Raw genomic sequence first — 24664 nt, forward strand, 5'->3', positions numbered from 1 at the left:
GTTTTCCTTGGAATTGGACTGTGATGAGAGGTACTTGCCATGAACATAAGCTGCTGTCTTTTCTTTTCTGTTTTTGAGATGGAATTTCACTCTTGTTACCCAGGCTGGAGTGGAATGGCGCAATCTTGGCTCACTGCAACCTCCGCCTCCCAGATTCCAGTGATTTTCCAGCCTCAGCCTCCCAAGTAGCTAGGATTACAGGCATGCGCCACCATGCCCAGCTAATTTTTGTATTTTTAGTAGACACAGGGTTTCTCCATGTTGGTCAGGCTGGTCTTGAACTCCTGACCTCAGATGATCCGCCTGCCTCAGCCTCCCAAAGTGCTGGGATTACAAGAGTGAGCCATCACGCCCAGCCAGTTACTGTCTTTTCTTTGACTCCTCCTTTCCAGTTTTTGAAGATAAGGCAGGAAATAGTCTTCTCTGAAGATACTTGATAAAAATTCCCCAAAAAACAAAAACACATGCTTCCACTTCACTAATAAAAATTACTGCAGTTTGGCACCTGCGTCTGGTTCAGCTGGCGGATGAGCTGATTGATGCGTTCACCCTGATAGCCGGTTATGCCCATATCCTTGAGGAAGCCCATTCTATTTTTGGTAGCATGACGGGCCACTGAGAGGCAGAAAGGGCACAAGAACCATGAGCTCTCCTGGAAATGCTTCCCTGGGAAGGCAATTTCATGAATGAGGTCTTCTAAGCAAATGATGCCAAACTTCCCAAAATGCTCCTCAATCACTGTGTTGTCTGTCAGAGGGATGGTCTTATTCTTGACCTTGGCTTGTCCATGTTTCAAAATGAGTTCCTGGACAGACTTCAGATTTGGAAATCCCCAGGTCACATAAGGTTCCACTACATGCAGCATTTTTAGGTTCTGGGGGGTGACTTTTACAAAGACACCACTAAACATTTTCTTTCGGCGAAGTCTTGCAATGGTTCTCTGCACCAGTAAACTCAGGCCATCAATCCTTTCGATGCATACAACAAAGGCCAAGGAATGTTTATCTGGCAATTCCAAGGCATGAGGTTTCACTTCTAGTCGTCTGAGACACACCTTGTCACGTTTCTGCTGCCAGGAATCATGTAGGAATGATTCCAGTCGCTTAAACCTGAGCCTTTTTCCTTTCCTCTGCTCCTTCTTTGCCGAAAGTGCCTGCTTTGCCTGGATGGCATTGAGGGCTTGATAAGCCTTCCTCTTTTTCAGGAGATTTTCTGGAACCAAAGGGATTTTTTTTGCTCTTGCTCCACCGTCTTTCTAGTGGTGCAGCTCAAAAAAGCTCTCTTATTTAATGAATATTTATAGATTGCCTAATACTTAGTAGATACTGTGCTAGGTGCTGGGTACACACTGTTGATATTAGAGCTCATCATTATGCCGTTTTATTTCTTGGATGTAGAGGGCCCATATCGTTGGAACCTAGGTTAATAAAGAAAACTAATCAATAGTTATTATGACATAGCTATTTAGCAATCTAAATGCATAATGCCAATATTAATGTATTTGGAGATTAAAAGCGAAATATACAGAAAATATTTTCTCATAAACTATTAAAAAATCATATTGCAGAGTTTTAACATTTAAGTGATTATGCACTTTTTGAAAGCAGCACCTTCTTTTAGTTATACAAAGCATGTTCCCTTTGTTTTAACAAAACACTCTCATCTGAAAATTCTCTTGGGAATGGAAGGAACACGTACATCTAGCCTGTGAGGCAGTGATTGGTTGCTTTTTGACTTCATACTAAGCAGAGTGATAAGAAAGAAGAAAAAAGTCTCCACGGCAACCACCTTGATCATTAAAGTTTGCATTAAAAGGAGAGAACTAAATCTTGCTTGAACGTTATCCTCCTTTGCTAGACTCTGGCAAGTCATTTGGCCTCTCTAAACCTGTTTCCCAGGGATAGTAAATACCGTATCTACTTTGCAGAGGTGTTTCAAGAATGAAATAACTCATGTGAGGGTATTTTGTGACTCAAGTGCTACACCAATGTAAGGGTTTTGAAAAGTTGCTACTTTGCTAACATGCCCAGATATTAAATTCTAATAACTACAAAGAAATGCCAAAATCTCTCAACATCCTGCTGTTTGTTAAAGAATTTAATCTAAGTTGTAAAAAGCTTTCCCCAGTGGAATTCAGGAAAGCTATTTTGAGTTGGAAAAAATGTGTCCTACAAATTTTTTTCCCTTGAATTGGGCCATGTGCTGAAAAGTTTTTTCTCTATCATGCAGTGAAGCACATGGCTCCCTTCACAGATCACACACGAACCCTTGTGACACAGAAGGCCTCCCGCCACACACTATTCCACTTCCACAGCTTCTATTAACTCATCCTAGTTCTGTCCCATAGGCACAGAGAATATCCCTAATTAAATGCTCCTCAAATATTTAAAGAAGGTTATCAAGTCCTCTGGCTATGGTCTTTCCTCTGGAAAAACTACGTTTTCAAAAATTTTACCCACGGGATATTTTAATTTTTTATTTTGTCTGTTTCTCATAGTGTCTAGAGTGGAGCCCAATATTCTAGATATAGTATGACTAATAAAGGGAAAAAAAAACTTTCCTTATGGTGAGCCTTATGCTCCTAGTAATATGTTCTAGGTTCATATTAAAGTTTTAATCTAAAATCTTGGCTTTTTTTTTTTAAACAAGAACTGATAGTTGAGCCATCTTTTACTCATTCCTTTTTCCTATAATGGCTTTTTAAGGTTCCGCTGCAAAGAGTTTCATCTATTCTATTCTTTGCAGATGTTGTCCTGTCAGATGCAAAACTGAAAGAGTATATAGAAAACAGTTTTGATTCCCTTTTTTTTTTTTTTTTTTTTTTTTGAGATAGAGTCTCGCTGTTGCCCAGGCTGGAGTCCAGTGGTGCAATTTCTGCTCACTGCAACCTCTGCCTCAGCCTCCCGAGTATCTGGGATTACAGGGACCTGCCACCATGCCCAGCTAATTTTTGTATTTTTTTTAGTAAAGATGGGGTTTCATCATGTTGGCCAGGCTGGTCTCGAACTCCTGACCTCAGGTGATCTGCCTGCCTTGGCCTCCAAAAGTGCTGGGATTACAGGTGTGAGCCACCATGCCTGGCCCCAGCTTTCCATTTCATGTAAAACCTGTCCTTATTTCTTTCCTCTCCTCAAAGTACGTGAAACCCAATATCTGCAACTCCGGTATTAGCACTCCTTTTACTCAAACTAATTTGAGTTGGCTTCTGGTATTTGCACCCAGAACAGCCTTGGCTGCAGCACAGCATTAATCCAACTTGACCTTACTTTACATATCCTTCATCTGTAGAACTGAAGTCCAGCTGAAAGAGTTGTACCAAATGTATAGAAATTTAGCTGCTCTGGCTGTGGGCTTACAAGAGAAGGGGGAAACATGCTTCCTTCACTTTGTTTCATCTCTGTTATACTGAACATGGAAGAAGCACCTCCTTCCACATATGGAAGGGTTACTTCTAGGGAGCAAGCAATTCATGTGTGTAGTGGAAAAAAAAGTACTGAATGTAGATTTGAGGAAACATCGGTTAGGGGAACATTTATCCTAATTCCCCTGGATTCAGGCAGTGTAAATTCAGGCAAGTCACAACTTCCCTAGGTTTCAGTTTCTTCATATGTAAAAATTAAAAGAGTTAGGAGGATTATATATAATGTCTAAAGTCTTTTTCTGCTTGAAATGTTAGCTTTAAGCATACCTCTGGCAGTGCGTACGAGGAACCACTCTGCCATCTGCCATAGGAGCCATCTTTCTCATTTCTGTGTTGAAAAGACATTTCTCCCCAAATATTGGAGACAGCCAGGGCTGTCAAGGTGTGTAACGGTGCTCCATGGATTCAAGACCCCTCTTCTTTCTCTCTAATTTGTATCTCTTTTTCTTCGCTGAACACATACAAACCTTCTTCCTCTTTGTTCTTAGACTTTGAACAAGTCCATTCTTGCTTTGCCAAATTGTCCCAGGCCTATGGTAAGATCTAGGGTGAGAGGGAAAGAGCTTTATCTACCACATTGTATCAGCAAAAATAACAGATGTGGGTTATTTAACTCGAAACAAATTTATGGATATTTTCTGCATGAATCTAATTCCTAATAAAGTACTTATTTTTGGAATTTTGGGTTTATTCTTATAATTTTTGATAGATCTTTATATACTTATATTTCTTTATAGTTAAAAATGATTTACTATATCCATGCATATATGTATAGTCTAGTACCTTTTGTGATTTTAAAATCGATAATAAAGAAATGTATTATAAAATTCAAAAGATACAAAGGGCATAATCTACCATCTGCCCTATTCCCTGGACACCCAATTTCCTATTCACAAGTAATCCCTACTTGTATTAACAGGTTTTTTAAAAAAGAGACCTTCTAGAGATCGTCTATCCACACACAAGCGTATACACACAAATATAGTCATAAAGATCATTATAATTATTGTTTCCCCCTAATGATAACATACTATATAAGTAAGCATTATTTTTTTGCCACTTACCAATAAGTCCTGGCTATGATTGTCATATCAGCATTTGGAGACCTTCCTGGCTTATTTTAACAGCTTCATAGCATACTATTTTTTTTTTTATATACAAGAACTGATATAATTAGTTCTTGATTGTGGCTACCATTAATATCCTTCTACTTTTGTAGTTTTATGCGTGTATGTATCTATCTGCAGCATTAATTCCTAGAAATAGAACGGCTGGGCCAAAGGGCAGCTGCATGAGTCATCCAGATGTATGCTTCTGAATTTTCCTCCCAAAACATGGTTGTCCCGATTTATATTTCCACAGGCAACATGAAAGGGCCTGTTTCCCCACATTTATTCCAACATAGTGCATTGTCACACTTTTGGGGTCTTGCCATTGTGTGGGGTGAAAACCGTTATATCATTATACTTTTAAATTGCATTCTATATTATATTATATTCTCTATTATGGTTTCTATTTAGTTATCTTAAATAAATATTTGATACAGATTTTTCAAGTTAAGTAAAATATGGGCCAAACGATGAGAAATCAAGAAGGTTTTAGTCTTAAAATTCTAAAAAACAAACTTTTGAACATCTAATAAGTTGTCTTTCTTTCTGCCTCTTATTCTCTATTTTCCTTTCCTATTTACCTCTATCTGTCAACCATTCATGAAGAATTTAAATCTACATTTAATATTTCTATTTACTGAGTAAAATGTTTTGATACCTTTATTGTAAAAAGCAAAATAATTAGAGAATTCTATATTTCTTAAAAGATAAATTTAAAACAACCATATCCTTTAGGTCAGTCAGTTTTTGGTTGGAAGCAACAGAAACTATGGCTGATTGAAGCACAAATGGGGTAGCTCTAACTGCAGGTAGGCAGGCTCATCAGCCATGAACACTGTTCAGAATTATGCTACAGAATCACACAGGCATCGCCATTGTTGTGCGCTATCCTCTGTGGCTTGATCATTCCTGATTATCGACCTTGGGTGCTGTGGTGGCACAACTGCTCCTGCTACCTCAGAAAATGGATGTGGCTGCAACTGGATTTTCCAAATGAAATTGGAGCAGTCCCTGCTTCTTTAGGCTTACAACATCTGATTTGGTCAGTGTAGGCCATGTCTGGTCTGTGGTCTTGATCGGGTGTCCATGCTCTGCCTGTAAAGGAGGTTATGGAAACCGATATTAGGCCTTTGCGGCTTCATAGTTAGAGGCAGGCTCATCTTCCCCTCTACAGGAGGGGACATCCTATCATTGAAGGTTGGTAAAAAAGGTTGACGATTATTATCAATAATTCTCAACTGGTGTTCTTATCCTCCAGGTGATGGTCTTTAAAAGATTGATACTTGAGAATCACAAAACTAATATTCTTTTCCTTCTCTTGGCCTGAAATATTGAGGGTTAAGGAGGAAAATAAGGCTGGGCACGGTGGCTCAAGCCTGTAATCCCAGCACTTTGGGAGGCTGAGATGGGCGGATCACGAGGTCAGGAGATCGAGACCATCCTGGCTAACACGGTGAAACCCCGTCTCTACTACAAAATACAAAAAACTAGCCGGGCGAGGTGGCGGGCACCTGTAGTCCCAACTACTCGGGAGGCTGAGGCAGGAGAATGGCGGGAACCCAGGAGGCGGAGTTTGCAGTGAGCTGAGATCTGGCCACTGCACTCCAGCCTGGGCAACAGAGCGAGACTCCGTCTCAACAAAAAAAGAAAAAAAAAAAAAAGGAGGAAAATAATTGGTCCTGTCTCCACATAGCCTGATAGAATTTTGGCTGGGACAGGGAAATAGGAAGATGCGGTTAGAGAAATAACTGCCAATACCAATATTTATGCCTGTAAGTACCAATTTTTAATCTTCTACTTTGATTATTAAAGTATACAATCTCTTTCCAGGGTCTTAGTTTTTCTCAAAAATAATTTAACACACTAACAGTTTCGGGATGAAAATAGCAATATATTGTTTTTGTATTTTCTAGAATCAGAACAGGAAGTTAGGACTAGCTGCAAAGATATACATGCCTAAAAGGAAATTAATATAAACCATTTTTACCAATCTAATTGTATTAGTTTGCTAGGGTTGCTGTAACAAAATACCACAGACTTGGTGGCTTAAACAACAGAAATTTATTGTCTCACAATTCTGGAACTATGTGTCCAAGCTCAAGGTCTCAGTAGGGTTGGTTCCTTCTGAGGGAAGGATTTGTTCCAGACCTCTTTTCTTGGCTTGTAGACAGCAACCTTCTCCCAGTGTCTACACGTTGTTTTCTCTCTGAAACTGCTTCTGTGTTCACATTTATTCTTTTTATAAGGATATCAGTCCTGCTGGATTACAGCCCATCTTAATGATCTCATTTTAACTTGATTACCTCTGTAAAGATTCTATCTCCAAATAAGGTAACATTCTGAGGTACTGGTGATTAGTACTTCAACATATGAATTATGGGGCAGTGGACACAATCAACCCATAACATGAATCTTTTTGGTGATCTAAATAAAATTTGTGTTTAAGAGAGAAGGCAAGGAGGCTGCAAACTACTGGATAGGCTGTTTTTGACTTGTGATTTGGGAAAAAAGTAGTGCTGAGGTCCAGGGGTTTGAGATGATAGGATTCCTAAATGCGGGCAGGACCAGGAAGACCTCTCTTAGTTCAGAATTGAAGGTTGTAATATTTTAAAAGAATAATTTGCGGACAAGAGGTAAGTGCTTAAATCTAAGCAGAATTTAGTAACTATGTGTCCTGTATGTAGCCCTAAAAAACTCTTTTCTTTTTTATAATTTAAAAATGTACAACTTCTTCAATTCTCTTTCTAGGTGCTAAAACTCATTCTAAAAACAATTTGACAATGAATATTATAATAGAACTTAATCCAAGTCATTTTACTAAATTTTTCTTTGATTATTGAAAATTAAATACAAAATCTCAAAATGTTTGGGTATTTTTACATGAATTCATCTAATCCAACCACATTTTTTAGCATCTACATATAAAGCAAGATTCAGTAAAAAAGTTCTTAAGTTAGAAAAATTTGATGAACTCTTCTCAAATCTTCCTGCCTTATCCACCACTCAGGACTCAGAAACAATAAACTATGTAAAGCTCTATGAGTCCAAAATATGAGCAAAGACTCTCACTTTTAATTTACATAGACATTTGGCATGTACTCTGTTGTTTTCAAGCACTTCAGAATTAAAATAGAGATGATTGCTGAGATGTTGCAAGGAATTAATAATATATGTAAATACAGTTGACCCTTGAACAACACAAGGCTGAACTTCACAGGTTCACTGATAGGTGGATTTTTTTTCAACCAAACACAATGGAAAGATAGTATTCGCAGGATACAAAACCCATATATGGGAGGGGCCGATTTGAGTATGTATGGATTTTGGTAGAAGCTGGAGTTAACCAAGGGCTTACTGTACTGTCACATTTTATGAAATAGTTTTGCTAAAATTACAGCCTTACATTTTTTTTTTTTAATAGATTGAAATCTAAGAGAGTTGACTCTCCCTTCTGAGTCTCCTTTGCACTCTGTCTCTTTAGCTTCTTACCACATTCTACCTTGCATTTTGGCAAATAACACATATGTTTCTACCATCCTCTGAAGTAGGATTATGGGAAGAATGTATTCTCTTCCCTTCATTTTCTTTGGGCACTTCCTCTTAGTACCTTGCTGAGTAAGAGTCACTATAAATGTTAACTTTGAGACATTTGAATGTGAATAAGCAAAGCAACCACATGATGGCAGCATGTTAAAAGAGTAAAGAATTATTTACTTGAAGCCATCCTTTTAATTTTTTAAAATCGGTATGAACAAAGAAAAAAACCTCATATCTACCTGCTTTGTGTATCCTGTATTCTAGTCAGCTCTTACAGATGCAGGATATGAAGTGAAGTGACCGGTTTTCAAATCCCAAAAACAATAAGGAACAAAAGAACAGAGAGCTCTGAGTTCTTAGATTTTAAGCTAGAACAAGACAGTCAGACTGACTCATTCTTCAAGCTGAGCAGTTTTTGGTATTCAGTATGGGGATTATTTGGTGAATTATGCAAAGCAGAATGGTAATTTATGGATAGTGCCTAGTAGATGTTTTTGGTTGCTCCGCAGATTACTGAAACAAACAAACAAAAAATAAAAGAACTCTCAGTTTTCTACATGTGCGTGTAATGTGTTTTTGAATGAATCACCAAAACATTGCAATGATTAACTTTAACATCTTTGCTTTGTCATCTGTGATTAAGGATTTATTTTTTTCATTAGCAAACAAGTAAGTCAACATTCCTTGAAAGTCTCCAACTGCATGATAATTGCCTAGGTAAGAGAGAGACAGTGAGAGAAAGCTTTTGTATTGGAAAAGTCTACATGGGATTAATTCAAGGCCCTAAACAGTGTCATAGACGTATCTGCCATTTTTACCCTCTCATTTCTGTTTTCTTTTGCAATGGCTTTATTCCCAACCGTGCTTTCTTTTGTGATAGCAAACATGACTCTAGGCTACTGGTTTCTCTACTTCAAAAAGGCACGGTAGCTCACACTTGTAATCCCAGCCCTTTGGGAGGCCAAAGGGGGTGGATCACGAGGTCAGGAGTTTCAGGTCAGCCTGGCAAACGTGGTGAAACCCGGTCTCTACTAAAAATACAAAAATTAGCCGGGCATGGTGATGGGCACCTGTAATCCCAGCAACTCGGGAGGCTGAGGCAGGAGAAATGCTTGAACTCAGGAGGCAGAGCTTGCAGTGAGCCGAGATCGCGTCACTGCACTCCAGCCTGGGCAACAGAGCAAGACTCTGTCTCAAAAAATAAATAAATAAATAAAAATTAAAATTTAAAAAAGGGTTCTCTTTCTCAAAGGTTTCAGCAGAAGTTCTGGGGCTCGCTCCTATTGGCCAGGCTTGTGTCACTTACGAATTCCTGAACCAGTTTCAGTGGTAGGAAAAAAGAGTGCTCTGATCTGCTAGGCAGATCACAGGCTCATTGACAGACCCAGATTTGAACCACTCCTCCAGTTCCTGAACATGAACTGATAATGGAAGAACAGAGGTTTCCCAAAGGAAAACAAGGATGCTGTTACCAAAACAAGGGGGAAGAAATGTCAGGCAGGCAGAAACAATAGCTATCCACTAAAAGAAATTTAAAAGATACAACCCTTACCTTCAATAAGTTTACAAACTTGAAAAGAATTATGAAACTGAATAAATATTATCAAAATCAATGTTTAAAGTTGCTTTAGAGCTTTTGAAATGCTTATTTCATATGATCCTTTCAAGAACGTTTTTAGTTCAGTTTTATTTTGTAGTTAAAGTCAAAGAGAAACACAGACATTATTTGCTTACCTGATGCTTATCATGCCAAACGTAGAGCTTTTTATCAAAGTTGAAACTCATATTCATATTTCCCAAATGACAGTAGTTCTACTTATATATGACATTAAGGTTTATGAATATTTATATATAAGTGAGTAGAAAATATGTTTACATTATATGATCTAATATGCAAGAATCAAACTATGTTTGACATGAGAAAAAAATCACCTAGCATGGTGTTTTTCAAATTGTGTTCTGCCTACATTATAATTTCTCGGGTTGTTTGTTATGAATTTCAAGGTTTCATTCATGAATCAGAATATCTACAGATGGGGCCCTGGGAATTCGTGTTTTTTAACAAGAGGCTCAGGTGATTTTTATGCAGTGATGTTTAAGAACCTCCAACAACACATTTAACTGCAGCCTTAGAGACCTTATACTTATAGAAATGAAAGCAGAGATCCACAAGATATTTCTCAGGTTTTGTATCCTATTCTGGTCACCTTTCCTTTTTTGTGCTTTTCTCTGCTTTCTAAGTTAAAATAGTCATCAATTAGAAAGGTTAGGAATTATACCATCATTATATCTAATTTGTGATCTTCCAAATTAATCAGTGAAAAAGAGCATTAATTTTCACAGCAAATAACTAAAACTCAAAACTTAGAATTAAAAAGGATCTTAGCTGAACTGCCCTATGCTCAGATAAGGAAATCAATTTCTCAAAAAATAAAGTGACTTGCATAGCTAAGCAATTAATATTGACAGCCCTTTTAGAATCTACTCATTTTTAAGTGACTATTTCATTTGGAGAAATGGTCATAAAAGTCAGTTAGCATTTATAAGTAAAACTCAGCTTTAGTTAAATTTAATTGTGTGTGCAGCAGAGCATAGAATTCAATTTCAAAATCCTGAACCATATTTTATGACTTGTCTTCATTAGCAGTTACTGGACATTTGCTGTCTCTCTACATGTATTCCTCATTTAATCCTCACATCTCTACAAAGTAGGTACTATTATGCCCATTTTAGAAATGAGAAAGCTAAGACATGAATAGATTAAGAAACTTACCCTAGACCAGTGTTTCTCAAACGTTATGTGCAAAAGAATCACCCAAGAGTCTTGATAATTTGCAAATTCTGACTTGGTAGGTCTGGGGTGAATCCTGAGATTCTGCATTTTTAATCAGCTCCCAGGTCAAGGCAACAATGTTGGCTTGTGGATCATACATTGTGTAACAAGGTTCTAGATCACATGTCCTAGGGTCTTAACACTACCTGTCTGACTGAAACCCATGCACTTAACCCCTATGCAGAGTATGCATTGACCTTTCTCCTTACTACATTGTAATTTACTTCCTACAGATGGAACCAGTGATACTAGTTCTTGATGCATATACATTTGTGATGCAATTTTACCCTTGAGGAATATCCAGGGAAGCAAAGCACTACGGGGATCATCATTCTCATCCTAGAGGCTCTCTTCTACATCTGCCTCTTCCGGGACCACAGCTCCCAAGAGGAAAGATAGAGGTGGCAGTGGCAGCTGACAATTTAGCTTATTCTTTGGAATCTCAGGGTTTCTCCTGCTCAGTGAGTGCAGCCATTCAACTCTGACTTCTCCTCCTCAATCCTCCCATGAATATGTAGTATATAAAATCTAACTATGCTTCATGCTTTCTTATGCATGCTTATTTAAATATATATATATAAAATATGCATGTGCTTTCTTTGCTTCTCATTTTACTAGGTATTCACAGTTCATTTTCTTCCAGTAAGTCTTTTTATCCTATTCTTTTTTTGTGTCCCCAAACTCTTCCTTTGTGGTTATGCTATAATTTTAACATTTACCAAAAAAGAAGAGTCAAGTTAGCCACTTTTCATATTATATTACTTTGGTTAAATCAGTCTGGCCTAGAGGATTTCCTTTTCACTGTTCTCTTTCTCATCAGGTGAGGTAGTTTGACTGACTTGGTTTGTTCAAGCAAAGGGACAATGGGAAATAAATCTGGATGTTCAGCATAAAAAGAGCTAATGACAAAGCTATTTTTAGGGAAAGGGACTTCTTGTCTTTCCTATATTATTCTTTATGTCTGTTTGATGTCTCTATTTTCTGGTTCTTATCTTTAAAAGACAGCTGTTTTGCCTCAGGCGTAAATCAGAAGAGGAAAACCAGCTTCTGGACCCGGAGGGAGGATGAAACGGAATAGGAATTGAGGGAAGTGGAAGGGAAGACTAAGGGATCCCTGGAGAGTCCCTACTAAGCCAGACATAACAAACAAAAGTCCTCTGCTACTGGGGAAGACAGAACAGAGAAGCCAGCAGGGGAAGAAAAAGATGATGCTGTTCTTGATGCCTCAAAAACTGCAAGGGAGAACCCAGGCAACTGATATACACACCCTTGGAACAAATCTACCCCAGAAGTACAAGACACACACTTCAAATTCATGGAATAAATGGGAGGTGAGTGTTCAATTCCAAGACACAAGACAGAATTGGGCAAGAGGGAGGAATGCTACTACTTGTAAGTCATAGTTACATAAAAACAGCAACCACATTGTGTTTTTCCGTAAAGTTCTAGATCTGTGGTCCCCAATCTTTTTTGGCACCAGGGACTGGTTTCGTGGAGGACAGTTTTTCCATTGACTGATGATTCAAGCACATTACATTTATTGTGCATTTTATTTCTATTATTATTACATTGTAATATATAATGAAATAATTATACAACTCACCATAATGTAAAATTGGCGGAAGCCCTGAGCTTGTTTTCTTGCAACTAGAGGGTCCCATCTGGGGGTGATGGGAGATGGTAACAGATCATCAGGTGTTAGATTCTCATAAAGAGTGTGAACCTAGACCCCTCGCATGCACAGTTCACAGTAGAATTCGCACTCCTATGAGAATCTAATGCTGCCGCTGATCTAACAGGAGGTGGAGCTTGGGCAGTAATGCTCCGTAGCCCCACTGATCACCTCCTGCTGCACAGCAGGGTTCCTAGCAGGCCATAGACTGGTACCAGTCCACGGCCCAGGGGTTGGGACCCTAGCTCTAGATTTAAGTGTTTATAGATGAAGTACTTTAGTTTTCCTGGAAAATGTATTGAAGATCAATTTATTCAAGGTTATCACACATGTTAAGAACCTCACAAAGCTCTTAACCTCTGTAACCCCGGTAGGTTTGGGAGGCTGAAGTGAGAGGATTGCTTGAGGCCAGAAGTTTGAGACCAGCATAGGCAATACTGAGAATCTCTGCCTCTACAAAACAACTCTCACAATTTTATATATACACACAAATTTGGACTTCCTGAATTAACCAGTTAATATATTTTAAAATACACATTAACCCAAGAGGTAAATAACTCATCAAAATTCAGTAAAAATAATTACTTGACACCAGATAGCTAGCTTTACATTTTCCAGTTTTTTAGCCAGTTGCTAGAAATCACATAAACATAGTCTGATTTTTATAAATTTGGCTGAAAAATTGAAGGATTATTATCAATTTCAGTTACTGTTTCTTTTTAAAAATTAGCTTAAGTTTGATATTGAAAATATAAAGCTTTTTAAAAATTGAAATGCTGAATGAAAGGAATAAAAATCATGTTATAGTGTTAGTAGAGTTCTCAAACAGCTCACTCATATTTTAACATACTCTTACCCTAAGGTATTAGAGAGTGGATTGTTTAAATACAGGTAAATAAAAGCTATAGGAGTTACAGAAGTGGTGAAAGGAGGGAATGCTAGCAATTTTGTGGTGGCCAAATAAAAACAATGTATTTATCAATAGATACAAATGTGCAGATTAATTCTTATTTTAGACATCTTTGGCAGCTAGAAGTACAACTTTAGGCTCTCAAGAATGACAGTTTTGATTTATATTATTCTCCACAGCTCCATTTAAGTACACTACTACTCTATCTGCATTCCTTTTCTCTTACTTGACGGCTAATGGGCATTGCCTTTCCTTGATATCTCTCAAATAAATAAAACTAGAAGGATTTTTAAGGAGCATAAACATTCAGCTCCCAGCTGTATACACACACACACACACACTCACACACACTCTCACACTCACGAAGTTAGAGAAAAGCTCATAAAAACAACAGCAATAAAAAGCCAGGGAATATATAAATGTAGAACCTCAGTTTCTACAGAATATTCTTGAACAGAAACTACTAAACTACTGTAATTGTTGTGCTAACAGACAACAGTGATGTCTGAGTGAGAGTAAGTATATGAAGATGATAAGACTATAGATAAATCTTCATATATAGCTTTTTTTTTTTTTTTTTTTTTTTTTTTTTTTTTGAGACAAGCTCTCACTCTGTTGCCCAGGCTGGAGTACAGTGACACGATCACGGCTCACTGCATCCTTGACTTCCTGGGCTCAAGCAATCCTCCCTCCTCAGCCTCCCAAGTAGCTGGGACTATACGTGCATGCCACTACACCCAGCTAATTTTCTCTAGTTTTTGTAGAGATGAGATCTTGCTTTGTTACTTAGGCTGGTCTCAAACTCCTGTGCTCAAGAGATCCCTCTGCCTTAGCCTTCCAAAGTACTGGAATTATAGGCATGAACTACCATGCCCGGCCCCATAAAGTGTTTGTAAAAAAAATTTATTAAAAATTTATTAAAAATATATATATATATAAAAATATAAATATATATATATATATGACAGGATTTCCTGTCACATCATCTGGGACATTTCCTTCACCTTCCTTCTCTCTGAGATCCTTATTCCTGGATCCCGAGACTTCCTCTTTATTGACTTACTCTCCTGTTTTGGGTGGGGCATATTTTCCAGTAGCTTCCTCTCTCTCTCTCTCTCTCTCTCTATATATATATATATATAGAGTAATATATGCATGTGGTACAAAATTGAAAAGTTAGGTAGTAATCAGAAATCACTCTATCCTAACCTTCACCCACCCAATCCTCCTCCTAGAGGCAACCACTATTAGCAATATCTTGAATATTTTTTCAGAGATACAACATGAAAGATTTTAATTCCCTTTAGTCCCTCAGTTGAAACTTAAGAGGTTTAGATTTCCATTGACTTAAAAACAACACAATGGAATTCTAGTCTTTGGTTCAGATCTGAAAACAACTTCCATTTATCAGTCCGGAAAACTGAGAACTTACTGGATATATCACTAATGGTTCAGGATTCCTCCTTAGAAGAGAGTTCTTTTCTCTAGCAACAAGATAAATAGCTGATTTCTTGGAAGCTGTCCTTTCTTAATAGGCCCTCTTTCATTAGTTCATTGCCTGGTAATTACAGCTGCATGCAAATAAAAATGTAAAATGGGTGTGATTTCCTTTTATAGGTTGAATAATATGGGTAGCCCTGAATTGTGAAAGGAAACAGATTGCTCTTTGGTTTTTATTGTTATATCCAAGGTTTCCTATCTGCTTTGGGTGAATTATCACTAGCCACCTAAAAAACACACTGATGAAAAAAGGGAGAAGACACACATCTCCCTCCTGTGCAATGCTGATAAATTTATACGGCTATTTAACTAGTCATGTGAAATATCAATTATTAATAACAGCAGTAGGTCTTTTGAGTTCTAAGAGCTTTAAAACTGATGATCTCTCCAAAACATCTATAATTTGCAACTATTTACAGTACAGCAGAAAGACCTCGTGAAAATATTTATGGCTCTTACAGTGTCAAAATTTTGTTTTGTTTTGGCATTTATAGCAGTTAACTAAATGCTAGTGCTATGTTAGTTCTCATTGCTATAAGTGTGGGAGTAAATTGAAACAGTTGTGACAAACATACCATGATGGCAATGAATGATGAAAACATAATTTTCATTCCCTGCTTACATCGAAATTTTTTTCAGGTATCAGATCAAGAGGTGGATTACTGGGTGCTAAATAGGATTCTGCAGCTGAAAGCTCCTTTTAATTTTGGCTGAACAAATAGTTATAGTATACAATGATAGTACTGAAGGTGGAAATGTCACATCTCAGAAAGTGTGCTAATAGTATTGCTAGCTGTGAATTATTACATTTAGTGTGTGGCGGCAGGAAATCACATAGATGTAAATATGTTCAATACTTGTTTTCCTAGGCCAACCATCTAAGATGTTATTTGTCATTATTTATACATTATATTTGAATTTTTAAATATAAAGCAATTTTTCTACTCTTTAAATTTTTATTTTCAAAACTATGCACATACATAGCTTAAAAAGTCAAATATTTCACAAGGCTAATAATTTAAAAACATCATTCTTCTGCTCCTTCCCCTCATTATTGGTCCTCAGAGAAAACCATTTTTAATTCTCTCAGCTCTTTTTCCTGGCGTCTACTGCTGTACGTCTAAGAACCCTCATTTAATGCTATTTTTTCAATTTTTTATTATCCTATGGTTAACTTGTTATTTCTAACCCCTGCCCTCCTACCCCCTCAATCACAGTCACCTTCTACTTCTCTTCTCAGTATAGCTACAGCTTTATTTGTCTAAATCAATGTTCAGTTTTCATTATAACCAATTAGATATCATTCATAACTGATGAATGTAGTGTATCGGGATTGTAATTATTTTCTTCTACAACTTTGTTTTCTGGGTACTTATAATTGTACCTTTTAAAAAATTTTTGCTTTGTTTTCTGTGTGCTCATGGCTACCAGGGTCATCCTGTGTTGCTTCACAAAGTGTTGACTTCCTCTTAATACAGTCTAACGCTTCAGGAAATCTCAGTTTCCCTGTTGTCTTGAAGATACACCTTCCACCCTGCTGCTCCTATCTGAGCTACTTGTCTTCCCCATCTGCCCCTCAGCTGTCTTCCTGGGATTTCCTGTCACATCATCTGGGACATTTCCTTCACCTTCCTTCTGTCTGAGATCCTTATTCCTGGATCCCGAGACTTCCTCTTTATTGACTTACTCTCCTGTTTTGGGTGGGGCATATTTTCCAGTAGCTTCCTGAGAGACTGCCTGAGAGGTGAACTTTGAGACCTTGCCCATCTGAAAATGTCCTGATTCTACCGTCGCACTTAATTTATAGACAGGGCGTAGAATTCTAGGTTTGCAATACTTCATTCTTAAAATTCGAAGGGATTGTTCTACTATGTTGCAGGTACCAGTTTTGGTACTGAGACATCTGGTGCCTTCAGATTCATGCTTGTTGGTATGTGACCTGCTTTCTCCTCTCCACCTCTCTGGAAGCTTTTAGCATCTTCTTTTCTATATGTGATGTTCTGAAGTTTCTCAGTCATATGCATTTATAAGACTGTTTTTCTTCCCATTGCGCTGGACACCTTGTATCACGGTGACACCTTTCAGTTTGGAAACTTGTGTTTTTTAGTTCTGGAAAATTTTCTTGAATCATTAGTTGAATACCTTCTTCTTCTTCTTTATTTTTTCTGATTTCTTTATGAGACTCCCATTATTTGGAAGTCAGATATCCTGGAAAAAAATGCCATAATTCTGTTTGACCTTTTTGTTGTCCTGTTCTCTCTCTCTCATGTGGCTTGTGAACCTAATTGTCAGCTTGATCCGTAAAAGCCATTGTGGCAGTGCAAAGGCAAATTCAAAATTGTTATCTCTGGTTATTTTTAGTGTTTTTTAAAAATATGTTTCAGCTATTTCAGTTTTGTCAATTATCAATGTATCTTATGTTTTTATAGTCCTCAATAAATATTTGAGTGTCCTACACTGGCTTTTCCTGATAAATTGAAGCTAGGACAAACTAGAGATAATCAGTAAATTCAGTAAATTGAGTTCAAGTTCTGCTCCACTCAAACTCATTCCCTTTATTCATTCAAATATTGAAAGAACTACAGCGTATGAAGCAGTTAGCTGGGCAGTTGTTACACAAAAATAAATGAAAATAACCAAAATGTCTTTTCCTTTGTGGAACTTATACATGTGAATGTATGTGTATGGGGATAGGTGGGAGTATCATTGCTACTGCAATGGGGGTGAGTACACATGTTGTTACTGAAGAAAAGGAAGCTTATCTAACCCTGGCTTGGGGACAATTCATTCACACGGCTGTGGTCTATAGAAGGGATTGGAGGGCTCAGGACAGTCCTGGAGATGAACTAAAACACCGAAGAATAATTCAAGTGAGATGGTGATGATCTGAATTGGGTCTGTGACAAGAAGGAGGAAAGTGAATTTTGAGACACTAGAAGTTTAATTAGACAGGACTTGGGTTTCATTGAATTAGAGGAAGTGAAAAAGGGGTGAGTTCTAAGGCAGAAGATAGTGAATTTAATTTTGGAAAAGTTTAATTTTACGTGGGATGTGCAAGTGGGGATTTGAATCAGAAGCTCAGAAGGGACAGAAGCCCTGGAAATAGATTCTTGGGTGTCATTCACATATGGTACTGTCTGGAGTCATGTGAATTGAGAGCACAGGAGGAAAGTGTGTCAACTCAACAAGGTCAGAGAAAGTTTGATGAAGAAACCTAAGGGAACATGGAGATTTAAGGGCTAGAAAGAGAAGAATATCTCACATATATTAAGAGAAGAGAGGGTTCAAGAAATGAGTACTTGGCGTGATCGAATGCCACCATACATTTGTATAAGGCTTTATTATAGGTGTGATTTTGCATATATTTTCTTACTTAATTCCTGTAGTGGCTTTATGGGTCATCTATCTTACTTTTCCACTTTTTTCTTAAAATGTTTAAATAAGAAAACAGAGGCCCAGGAACACAGCAATTTGTTCAAGATTACAAAAGGTACGGTGGCTTACGCCTGTACTCCCAGCACTTTGGGAGGCTGAGGCAGGTAGATCACGAGGTCAGGAGATCAAGACTATCCTGCCTAACACAGTGAAACCCTGTCTGTACTACAAATACAAAAAAAAAAAAAAAAAGTAGCCAGTCATGATGGCGCGTACCTGTGATCCCACCAACTCAGGAGGCTGAGGCAGGAGAATTGCTTGAACCTGGGAGGCAGAGGTTGCAGTGAGCCAAGATTGCACCCACTGCACTCCAGCCTGGGTGACAGAGCAGGACTCTGTCTCAAAAAAAAAAAATTGTGAAAAGCAAACTCGGGTGTTGAACAGATTTCTGGAGTTTCTGAGGTGCAGAGTGGTGTGCCCAGACTGCAAAGTGGAGCAGTTAATGTGAGCCCTCACTGTGTGGCAGGCCCTGTGCTGAGTGCTTTGTGCACACTATCTCATTTAATTTTCAAATCTTATACTGTAAACTTGTTAACATTATCATCCCCATTTGAGGAATGAGGTAGATGAAGCTCAGAGGTTAAGCAACCTGCCCAAAGTCACACAACCAGTAAATGGTAGAAGCAGAGGAATTCAAGTCCATTTGCTGTATGACACATATTAACAATTCCATCATTAAGTATGAATTTCTTTCATCCAAAGACTTTCCTGATTTTTTTTTTTTTTTTTTTTTTTTGCCTACTAATGCTTCTAGGCTGCATAAAGATTAAAATCTCAATAAATAATAGTTATTTTGAAGGGCCTACAATGTGGTGAGGCGCTCAACTAAATAATTTATTTATAGTCTATTCACTCTTACAAACCTGAATGGGAAAGTATTTTTATCCTCATTTTACAGATGAGAAAACTGACCCCCAGAGATTAAATAACAATGCACATTGTATACGTGTTTCAAAATATCACTTGTACCCTTAAAATTTTTTTAAAAATCACATGAGTCCTATAAATACATACAAATATTACATATCAAAATGTTTTTTAATTAAAAAAACAAATAAGGACAGAGTTGGCATTCTAACTCAAATCCTTTTCCTTTTCTTCTTCTCTTCTTTCTTCCTTCATTTCCTCCCTTAGCCAACCCTCCTTCCCCATCTCCTCTATCCTTCTCTTTCATTTGGCCTACTGCTTCCTAGGTGACAATAAAGAGTGAATTTAGAGTGAGGCCTTTAGGAATGGGATATAGTTCAAGGCATTGGGATTCGGGAGACAAGGGGTAAGCACTTTGCTAATGTAATTGTAACGTTTGGAACTCAGTCAAAATGTTCACCAGACTATCTGGTGCCCTGATATACCCAAATAGGGGCTTGTGTGATTGAGAACTAAGGTTTTCTGATGTTTAATTTGAAATACAATGAACTGTGTATATCAAAGTTTGTAATTTGAGACTAATAATTGAGAACAAAATTGATGTATAATTAAGTAAAATAAAATATATCTTAGACACAAAGAACAAGAGACCTTAGTGGTCATTCATAATTTGTTTCATTTTTATATAAAAACTATTTTCTTCCCATACACAAAACCTGAGTGCTCATCTATTTGCTGATTTATGACATGAAACTGGAGTTACTTATGTCAAAGCTCTACTTTGTTTTTTTTCTTCTTTTGAGATGGAGTTTTGCTCTTGTTGCCCAGGCTGGAGTGCAGTAGTATGATCTCAGCTTACTGCAACCTCCTCCTCCTGAGTTCAAGTGATTCTCCTACGTCAGCCTCCCAAGTAGCTGGGATTACAGGTGCTCACCACCATGCTTGGCTAATTTTTAAATTTTTAGTAGAGATGCGATTTCACCATGTTGGTTAGGCTGGTCTCGAACTTCTGACCTTAGGTGATCCACCTGCCTCAGCCTCCCAAAGTGCTGGGATTACAGGTGTGAGCCACTGCACTCGGCCTGAAGATCTACTTAGAAGGACAGCAGCGCTCTATGTTCAAGACAGAGCTTTTCTCTGTGCCTCAAAAACCAGTTGAAAAAGAGCATTGCAATATTACGTGTTAACTGTTCTCTAGACCAAAAATGTTGGTTGTATTGGTGGCAAAACCTGAAAGAAATCCACAACACAGAATCAGGTAGATACTGCCCCCACTCCCTTGGAACTTTATACATTCCTCACTTTTACTAAAATGCTTATCATGCTGTTTCACCATTTGTTTATATCTCTGCTCTACAACTTTGAAATGCTAGAAAGCAAGGTTTAGGTCATATGTGTATCTCTGTAACCAGAGTTTAGCACAAATTGTGTCCTCAAGTTTAGAGATTTAACTAACCATAATCAGGGACTCAAATTTTGTGTAGCCAGGCATATGTTCTAAACCAGAAATTGTCCCAGTGTTTTCATCACTTCACTTAGGATCGCATATGGTTTTTTTTTGTTTTTTTTTTTTTTGTTTTTTAATACAGAGTCTCGCTCTTGTCACCTAGGGTGGAGTGCAGTGGCATGATCATGGCTCACTGCAGCCTCAACCTTTTAGGCTCAAGTGATCCTCCTACCTCAGCCTCCGGAGTAGCTAGAACTACAGGCATGCACCGTTACCAGATAATTTTAATATTTTTTTGTAGAGACAGGATCTTGCTATGTTGTCCAGACTAGTTTCCAGCTTCTGAGCTCAAGTAATCCTGCTGACTCAGCCTCTCAAAGTGCTGGAATTACAGGTGTGAGCCACCATACCTACCCCTTTGCATCCTTTACAAATTTTACTGTTAATGAATTTTATGTTTTAATAGACTTCTACCAAGCAAACTACAAATTTAAAAATAATCTCTGGCTTCTGTTCATTGTTGATACATACATATAAAATACTGGTTGAAAAATTCCAACCAAGAATACAGAAATGTGATGTTTTAGTTAACCTTGGTAATGCTATTGTGGTTAACTATTATTCTTATTTAACCATGTGAACTACTAAAATATCATTCAACTTCATTTTTTAACTGTAACATTTATTTTAAAGATTTATCCATATTGATATAACTAAAACTTAAGCCCATTCTTCCTTGAAAACATGCATTAGAATGTCAAACCTCTAATACAGGTTTAGTAGTTACCCCTGGGAAGAGAGGAGGGAAGAGATGAGGGTAGATATGTTTCTATTTCTGTAATGCTTTATTTCTTTAAGAAAAAATCTGAAGCAAATATGTCAAAATATAAACCTGTTAAATGTGGCTGATGGGTCCATAGCTATCTAATTCATTTTCTGTATGTTTGAAAGTTCATACTTTAAAAGTGAAAGAGTTGATTTCAAATGCCTCTTTTAAACAACACCCATATAAAATGGCGTTAATACATTTACTTATTTTTAAAAAGTTAAAGAAAAACTTCTAAGATTGAAAACATTCGTCCTTAACTTTAGAAAAACTTTAAAAACATCAGAGTAAATATAGAATTCTAATTATAGACTATAGAGAAAGACAGATCAAGAGAGATCTGAGGCTCTCAAAAATTGAAATTTTGATATTTAAAGTTAAAATTTCATTAAAGCCTATACATCCTAAATTACCACCTTTACTTAGACAACTCAATGTTTAGTATAGACATCTGTAAATTCCAGACACTCACACCCAATGGGCTGCTTTACAGTTTTTCTCTGAGCCCCATATGATCCAAACCAAAGTCACGGGCCCCTGCACTATCTTTAATGTAATATGCCTACACCTAGTTCTCTTATTCTGGTGACTGGAGTCATGCAAATCAGAAACCCAGGGAAGTTTATTGATTGCCGTGCCTTACAATGTTAATATTACTTCATCTCATGGGTTTTTTTTTTAACAGCAGTCTTTTTAAGAGTATGTCTATTTTATGAAGATTATTTCAGTTAAACTAGCACTATATCCATAAATCTACTTAACCTGGCATACATAAACAGAGGCACAGCCAATATGTGAAAGTCAACACTGTGGAATGCTCACCCTTTCCTAATATTACCTCACCTGCCCTAAATGAGTCATGACACCTGTCATATTGACTAAGTGAATCCCTAGGATAAATATTAACGAAGCTTAAGTTTTTAATATGTGTTTGTAGAAGTTCGAACATTTTTTCCTTGTCCAGTGGAACATCTTGTATACTCCACATTGGAGACTGCAACTCTATACTGTGGTCAGAATAGTTTTGAAACTCAAAATTATTATTTTTTTCTTTCCTCCCTATCCTTCATACATTAACCTTCCAGAGACTTCCATTTGCTCTGAATATGAAGACCAAAATCTTTAGCATGGCGTTTGGTCAAGTCTTTTCATAATTTGCCCTCTATCTCCCTCTTCAGCCTCACCTTACCAAAAGCTAACCCTTGCTCTTTGATACAAAGATATGAAGACATGAACCTCCCTATGGTTTGATCCTAGCACTTATCTCAGTTGTAATTTTACTTGCATATTTTATTGTTTGTTTAGTATCTAATTCCTATACCACAAGCTATATAAGTTAATTTAAGAAATAAACAATCAAAAAGAGAAAGAAGATAAAGCAATTTCTTAAAAGATTGATATTTTCACAAGACATCGGCCAATGAACCTAGATAAAAGATCTTGTGTAAAAACACCAAAGGTCAAGCAATGGTGGGAAAATATAAAAAAGTAACCTTTACTGTTTATAAGAAAAAAATAGAGGCTTTAAAAAATATCTTATTTCCACTTTTTTTGAGGCTTTTTAAAATTAGAAAAAATAATGAAAAATGGGCATGACTTTATTTTGGAGAAAGGCTCAGACCCACCACTTTGAAGTGATGGTATAAAATCATAGATGACAGTGACAAAACTATTCAATGTTTATTTCGTTATCGGTATTGCCATTTGGGTATGCTGATTGTGAAATATTGCCCAGCTGTTCTTTATCGATTGGTGTGTGTGTGTGTGTGTATATATATATATATATATATATTTTTTTTTTTTTTTTGGCCAAGATGAATTATAACTTTAGGAACAGAAAAAAATTAGCAGATGGATTTTATAAACCAATAAAATATATATATATAAGTGTGTGTATATACATGTATTTAAAGAACTGCAATTTGCTTTTTAAAGTAAAAAATTAAACTAGTTTCAAACCTATAGAAATGTTGGCAGAATAGAACAAAATTATTTTTTATTTCCAGACAGGGTCTTGCTCTGTCACCCAGGCTGAAGTGAAACGGAGTGATCATGAGTCCCTGCAACCTTGACCTCCTGAGCTCAAGCTATCCTCCTCTCTCATCCTCTCAAGTAATTGGTACCATCATGCCCAGCCAAATTTTTAATGTTTTATAGAGATGGGGTCTTACTTTGTTGCTGAGGTTGTTCTCAAACTTCTGGCCTCCAGCAATATTCCTAGCTTAGCTTCCCATAGCGCTGGGATTACAGGTGTGTCACCTTGCCCGGCCTGAACAAAACAATCCTTTTTATTTGGATGATTACTTAACATTTTACTATGTATATATATTTATTGCTTCTCTCTCTCTCCCCCGATCTGATGTCGCTCTACTCCCTAAATACTTCAGTATATACATGCCATAAACTGGGACACTCTGCTATAATAGTAACAATATACTTGGCTGCCAATAAGAAAATCAACATTGATAGAACACCACCATTGAATCCACAAACTTTGATCATATTTTGCCAACTGTCCCAACAGTGTTTTCTTCCTCTTTTTGGTCCAGTATCCTATCCAGGAAATTGTATTACATTTAGTGGCCATGCCTCTTTAGATTCCTTCAATTTGGAACATTTTAGTGTTTCACTCTCTCTCAAGTCTCTGGGTTTTAAAGAATGGATTCCTTTTATTCTATGGGACAACCCTAAACACGGGTCTGTCTGATGTTTCCTCATGACTAGACACAAGTCATGCATTTGTGGCAGGAATATCACAGGAATGATGCTGTGCTCTTCCTGGTGCCTCATGTCAGGAGGCACCACACAGTGTTGATCTGTTCTGCTGCTTGATCTTGGGCACATATTTATGTTAGTGTTTACTAGATTTCTAAAAGCTCAATTTTTCTTTAAGACCAATTAACATTTGAAGGCAAGACGTCTAAGATTTTACACTAATATCCCGTTTCTCATCGAGTTTCCCACATCAGTATTAGCGTTCATTGACAATTTCCAACTGAGTCAACCATCATAATGAGGTTTGCCAAATGGCTGCTTCCTTATTTACTTCTTTCTACAATTATTAGTTGGCACTCTACTATAACAAATAAATGTATCTTCTCACATTT

At 37.2% G+C, this 24664-nt stretch overlaps 1 pseudogene; it reads right to left on the bottom strand.

The window, feature by feature from the left end:
- Positions 1–223: 223 nt before the first annotated feature.
- LOC102134360 (ribosomal protein uL30-like) lies at positions 224–3766 on the bottom strand (annotated as a pseudogene).
- Between the last annotated feature and the right edge of the window lie 20898 nt (positions 3767–24664).

Source organism: Macaca fascicularis, chromosome 5, assembly GCF_037993035.2.
Source record: "Macaca fascicularis isolate 582-1 chromosome 5, T2T-MFA8v1.1".
NCBI classification, from domain to species: Eukaryota; Metazoa; Chordata; class Mammalia; order Primates; family Cercopithecidae; genus Macaca; species Macaca fascicularis.